At 42.6% G+C, this 7,018-nt stretch overlaps 1 pseudogene; it reads right to left on the bottom strand.

Annotated features, from left to right (window-relative positions):
• Positions 1 to 572: 572 nt before the first annotated feature.
• Positions 573 to 1,929, bottom strand: LOC126249422 (zinc finger MYM-type protein 1-like; annotated as a pseudogene).
• Between the last annotated feature and the right edge of the window lie 5,089 nt (positions 1,930 to 7,018).

The following is a 7,018-nucleotide window of genomic DNA, read 5'->3' as shown; positions in this document are numbered from 1 at the left end:
GCTATTCGTTTTTTACGACCAATTCTTCTCTTTATTGGAATGTCGTATTCCTCTGATTTTTTCACAGCGACGTATTGCCTCTTCTACAATATGACCTCGTTTTTGTTCAGTATAAAGACGAAATGCCTCTGTTGTTATAATTAACTGATGAAGACTCCCTTTACTTTGCAATTCAGCCTGAGTGCAATTTACTTCTCTCAGCACACAATTCCAAAAATAAAGATTGCATAGAAATGTCAAATTTCATACAGCAGGCATAGGGTTTTTTGCAACACCTCTGGTGTCCAAATTTTTTTGTTGATCACATAATTCGTCAGTTGCTGCGACAACCCAATCAAAATTTTGTGTCAGTGCTTTTACTGCAGCATAATGAGCACTCCAAAGCGTTGTTTACAGTATTTTAACAGATGCTTATCTGTGTTTAATAAGAACATCTCAGCGGCTAGTGGAAGCAGAAAAATGTAAAAATGGTGTCCACTGTTCCAAAAAATTTTGCACAAGATAGACTTTGTGCAAAGGGATGTTGGTCTCACAAAACAATTGAATGATCAATACTTCCAGCAAACGCGGCTTTATTGTTTTTTTGCTTTAATAATGGCTTGTACTTCTCCATATATGCCACCCATAGCAGCTGCATTGTCATAATCTTGGGGACGACACATCATAACGTCTAAAAAGTCTTTTTCAAGCTTCTTAAGAATTTCGTCATTTATCTCAGCTCCTTTTTTTCTTTTTAGAGGGAAAAATGCGAGGAATTCATCTTTTACTTCCACTTTTCTGTTATCAATTTTCACATCACTTTTAGACATCTGATCAATATGTGAAATGTCAGCTATGCCATCAAACATACCAAAACATTTACACGAGTTAAAGCTTAGATTTTACGTGGTTCGCTAAAACATTTGTAAATTAATTCTGTACTTCTGGCGACAAATACGAATCTTCTTGAGGTTTACCATGTTCCATGTTCAAGATGTGTTCTTTCAGCACTATATCATACTTTGACAGTAATTTCCCTAGTTCTAAGAAGTTGTCTTTATTTGTAGAGCTTTGTCCTTCACCATGTCCACGAAATGCTAGTTTTTGTTTAGCTAGAAATAAAGTTATATTCAATAACCGTTATAAAAGACGCTTCCACTTCAGTTTTTCAGTATCCATTAATCGCAAGGGTGCGCCATCTATTGTTTTATGTAATTTTAGTCTCATTTCCAAAATTTTCCATCGTTGGCCACTTTACGATTCAGTTTCCGCCATTTCTGAAATCCCGTCACAAATGTAGATGTTGCATTAGTACTACTGGTGATAGCAAACAAAGGACAGCAGACGCAGTAGAGGATGTTAGTAGTTGGAGAGTAAACCATCCAAGACCGCAGAATTTTTTCACCAATAGACATCACCTTACAAAACCGTTCCTTTGAAAGAGACCGCACAGCACTTTTTATTTTTAATCCGTGCCTAGATACAGTGCCAAATGGCCCTTCTCTGTTTTGTAAATGTTCACTACCTTTTTTATGATCGCAATGCGAACATTATCGGGAACAGGTATGCTCCAACTAGAGACATCTCTCAAGTCCTGCAGTGATTCGTCATTGCAGTCTTTGATAGTAATAACATTATCAAAGTCATTTTCAGTATTTTTTCTGATTCATCTTCTTCATTGGTTATCATCATGTCTGTTCTGTCTCTGTTGCCTTCTGAAGATGAGCTGACATTATCCGAATCATTTCTTGCATCAACGTGAGGTTCAGTGTCTTTTGATGAAGTCCGGCTCTCATCAGTTTTTGTAACGTATTTGAAGATGGCGCCAGACATGCTCTGAAGGGCGTCAGTCTTACAGTGTTTCGCATTTCTCTTCTGAAATGCGCTTTTTCTTTTTGTTGGTACACGTACCCAAAAAAAAGTTTTCTCAATTAGTGTAGCCGACCTCATATAATGTTGCTTTGTAAAACAAAACGTGCTGAAAGACTGTGACAAACAGATACTATTTATTATTTTTTCTTTTCAAGAAAATTATTAGCGTGCTGCGTCAATAAAGACAATGGCCTCTCCTGAGAACTACCTATCTACTGTTGTACAGTATATGAATTTTACGTTTGCACGCATTTAAAGTTAATACGTTTATATTAAGAAGTTTCATTTTAATGTTAATCTCATTTGTACATTTATTTTATCATCCCCCTTCAAAAACGTGTTAACGAAGTTCTGTTGTATACGGTTCGACTGACCGCATAAACTAGTTTTCCGGACACTGATTTCCCCTAATTATTTTTGATTATCGACGCTCTACTGTACTTAGTCCAGCAGAAAAGTGGCTCCCTGTTTGCAAAGCGTAACATTAGATACTAAAAATAATACGGTAATGTTATAACCAGTTTCGGTTAGCGTTAGCCATCCATTTTCTAAAATTACATGAGATGATTTATGACATGTTCGTGGTTGGGTAGCATAAGTCGCATACATAAACCTTAATAGAAGTGGTTCTGTCAGTACGAACGAGCTGACCACGCTATGATTAATTGACAAGTGATAATTACCACATCTGTTATGACTTACGTATGTGACAGTCTGCAAACACACAGACATGTCAGAAAAGTTTCTGATGCAACTTTTGAAAGTAGATGGCTTATGCTAACCGAAATCAGACAAAAATAAATTCCTCTCCAAACACAACTGGTGGCTGTATTTTTCAGCCTGAATTATGTCAAGCCTCCAGAAGCGACGGCAATCATGTATACACTGTTTATATATTTTGTTGCAGATTATTCAAATGGTTCAAATGGCTCTGAGCACTATGGGACTTAACATCTGAGGTCATCAGTCCATGCCCGAGGCAGGATTTGAACCTGCGACCGTAGCAGTCGCGCGGTTCCGGACTGAAGGGCCTTGAACCGCTCGGCCACAGCGGCGGGCTTGCAGATTATTAAACTATCCTATGCACTCACCTAGATTTTAAGTTTTTACGAGATATCTCTTCAGCCCTTTTATAATACACTATCGAAAAAACAGTTATTCATTTCTCGTCAGTCAGAGCTCACAAAATGAAAGAAACGAGAAATGAAACAGCCGGCAAGTAACGACGGTTTAGGGGCAACCCCGATCAAGCCGCAGAGCTATCAAAATGATAACGACAGGAAGCGGGTCCAAAACTGTCTATCTAGTCTATAGTGAACTCAAAAGCTGAAGCTGAACTCCGTTAGAAATCGCTGTACTTCGTGCCTTCTATCACTGCTGCTAATCTTAGCTATCAATTGTCTGGCACGAAGCACGGTTTCTGGAATGCATTCCAGGAGTGGCAACCGGTGGTATTTGGTGTTGCAACCAAGTTTCAAGGTTGCACTTTTGAAACGCTTACAAGGATGAAAATCCCCTATCTCGTCGCCTGGGTTCCCGACGTCCTTTATTCACGACCGACAAAAATATAAAATGAAATTACGCTGTTGAGATGACAATTCCTCCGAATTTTTACTCTCGAAACAAATATGTAATGAAGCAAAAGTATTATGATTGCTGCTGAATAATCAATAGTGGTCATATCCTGGATGGCGTACCATAGCGGATAGGGTAACAAATTAACGTTTGGGAAGAGAGAATGACGGGAGAAGTGTTCTCCATAGAGTGGTGCTACCTCGCGGAGCATTTGGAACTGTTTCTAGTCGACTACAAAACTCAGTGTAGTCACCGCAGAGCTACCAGGTGGCTACACTGGGCGAGGTGGCGCAGTGGTTAGCACAATGGACACGCATACTGGTTAATGTGCTCACTATGGGGTGTGACCAGCTCTGGCAGCAATATAAGTGTGACAACGACGGGGCCTGTTATGAATGATGTCATCAGTCTCATTTTGAGGCAATGCCGCCCATTCTTCCTGCAGAGTTGCTCGCAAGTTTTGGAGAGTGGTTGGTGGAGTCCGATGTGATGCAACCTGTCTCCCCAGAGCACCCAAGACATGCACTATGGAATTCAAACCGTGAGAACGAGCAGGCCACGCCGTGACATGTGTGCTATATCTTCCGTTTCCAAGAAAACATCAATGACCCGTGCTGTATGAGGTCGAGCATTTTCGTCCATCAGTACGAAGTCTGGGCCCACAACACCTCACAAAAACCAAGACCTCGTCGCAATACCTGACGGCAATTAAACCTTGCCAATTCACCCGTACAATTTCATGAAGCGGCGGTCGAGTTGTCAACGTAATCCCTGCCCACACCATTAACGATCCTCCTCGATACTGGTCTCTTTCGACAATGTTTGGATTCCAAAATTGTGTTCCACGTCCCTTCTAGATGCGAATACGTCGAAAGTCACTTTCCAGACTAACTCGGGACTCACCTGCGGAAAGAACATTGGCCCACTGTTCGACTGCCCAGGTAGCAAGTTGACGGCCCCACTCTAGATATTCCCATCTGTGATGACGCATCAGAGGTATTCATACAGCAGGTCTCCAACAATAATGGTTCAAATGGCTCTGAGCACTATGGGACAACATCTGAAGTCATCAGTCTCCTAGAACTTAGAAGTACTTAAACCTAACTAACCTAAGGACATCACACACATCCATGTCCAAGGCAGGATTCGAACCTGGGACCGTAGAGGTCGCGCGGTTCCAGGCTGAAGCACCTAGAACCGCTCGGCCACTGCGGCCGGCTATCTCCATGAATAAAGATCACTCTGCCAAAGCCTTCTGTACACCATTTGTCTCGATACAACACGTCCAGTGGATGCTGCGAGGTCAGTTGCCAGGTACCACGCAGTACGAAGGCGGTAATGTCGTACCTTTACATCCAAAATAACGGCCCTCTCTTTCTGATATCACACGTGGCCGGCCCTGCTCTGGTCTTTGGGGTACTGTTTCGGTCTGTATAAATTGTTGCCACATCCGAGAAACAACAGAACGATTCACATTAAGGCAGGGCTTAACAACTGGCCGGATTTGAGCGCGAGTACTCGCGTCTGCTCAGGCACGTGCTCGCGGGAGGGAGGGGAAATGCGCGCGCACGCTTGAATGTGATCTCGCGTTCTTAGCAGATTTAACTAGTCATCTGAATGCTTTGAACATTTTAATACAAGGTAAAGATCTGCTAATTACTCATTTCATAGATCGAATATGAGCTTTTAAAATGAAATTGACACTTTGGGTGAGTCAGCTGGAAACAGGAAACCTAGCTCATTTTCCTAAATTATCATCCGTGCAAGATGTTCACAAAGGCTGTGAACGTTATTCACATAGTTTAGTCGATCAGCGCTTTCAAGATCTGACAGCACTAGACAGTGATTTTGATCTGTTCTCTCCATATTCAGCGAATATTTAAGAGATTCGTCCTGAGCTGCAGCAAGAAATTATTGTCCTGCAGTGTGACAGAGAATACAGAGACAAATTTCAGAACAAGAAAAACGTTTTGGAATTCTACAGACACTTCCCTCAGGATAGATTTCCTCGTTTGCACAAACTGTCGGCTACAATAATATCAATGTTCGGTTCCACGTATGTTTGTGAACAACTGTTCTCTGCAATGAAATGTAACAAGACGCGCCTGAAAAACGCATTGTCTGATCGAAATTTAAACTGCACGCTGCACCTAAAATGCACAAGAACAATTACTCCGAACATAGACGCAATTGTAAAGGGCAAGAAGTACAAGATAACCGAGAATCCCACACTTCAGTGACACCTTTTATTGTGTAACAGTTCACAAATTAATGCGAATGTAGAGGCATACACTAAGCTAATAAAATTATGTGGCATGTGTACATTCTCCTTTATTTGTTTCATTTGTCGCAGTAATAATTCGTGAGTGATATCCCTGCAGGTGGCCGCGGATTTACATTGACTGGCGGCAGCTGTTGTGTGCCCCACGTGACTTTCCCCACTCTCCGCTCTGGTCCGGTAGTGGGGGTAGCGTGCTCGCGCTGCTCCGTGCTCGCGCCTTGCTGCTCACAGCTTGCTCCGCGAGCACGTATGTTGTGAAGCCCTGCATTAAGGCATCCGGCCTCATCAGTTTCCCACTTTCCTGCTTCCATTCTTCTTATGGGCCTCCAACGCAGTGTGTCTGCTGGGCGTCTTCTGTGTGCCATACTGCACCGTCGGTGACTGTATACACAGCGATTGTGGATGTGGCACTAAGAGTACCCGGCAAACACTGCCCCGTTTGATAGGTGTCATGACGTCATCGTTGTCTTGGTCGTCCATGAAGGGGAATGCCATTTTCTACACCTACATCTACATGTATACTCCGCAAGCCATCCAACGGTGTGTGGCGGAGGGCACTTAACGTGCCACTGTCATTACCTCCCTTTCCTGTTCCAGTCGCGTATGGTTCGCGGGAAGAACGACTGCCGGAAAGCCTCCGTGCGCGCTCGAATCTCTCTAATTTTACGTTCATGATCTCCTCGGGAGGTATAAGTAGGGAGAAGCAATATATTCGATACCTTATCTAGAAACGAACCCTTTCGAAACCTGGGCAGCAAGCTACACCGCGATGCACAGCGCCTCTCTTGCAGAGTCTGCCACTTGAGTTTGCTAAACATCTCCGTAACGCTATCATGTTTACCAAATAACCCTGAGACGAAACGCGCCGCTCTTCTTTGGATCTTCTCTATCTCCTCTGCCAACCCGACCTGGTACGGATCCCACACTGATGAGCAATACTCAAGTATAGATCGAACGAGTGTTTTGTAAGCCACCTCCTTTGTTGATGGACTACATTTTTTAAGGACTCTCCCAATGAATCTCAACCTGGCACCCGCATTACCAACAATTAATTTTATATGATCATTCCACTTCAAATCGTTCCGTACGGATACTCCCAGATATTTTACAGAAGTATCTGCTACCAGTCTTTTTTCCGCTATCATATAATCATACAATAAAGGAGCCTTCTTTCTAAGTATTCGCAATACATTACATTTATCTATGTTAAGGGTCAGTTGCCACTCCCTGCACCAAGTGTCTATTAGCTGCAGATCTTCCTACATTTCGCTACAGTTTTCTAATTCTGCAACTTCTCTGTATACTACAGCA

The sequence above is a fragment of the Schistocerca nitens genome, chromosome 3 (genome assembly GCF_023898315.1).
Source record: "Schistocerca nitens isolate TAMUIC-IGC-003100 chromosome 3, iqSchNite1.1, whole genome shotgun sequence".
Lineage (NCBI taxonomy): Eukaryota > Metazoa > Arthropoda > Insecta > Orthoptera > Acrididae > Schistocerca > Schistocerca nitens.
The sequence above is the reverse complement of the archived record's forward strand: the minus strand, read 5'-3'. Positions and strand labels throughout refer to the sequence as shown.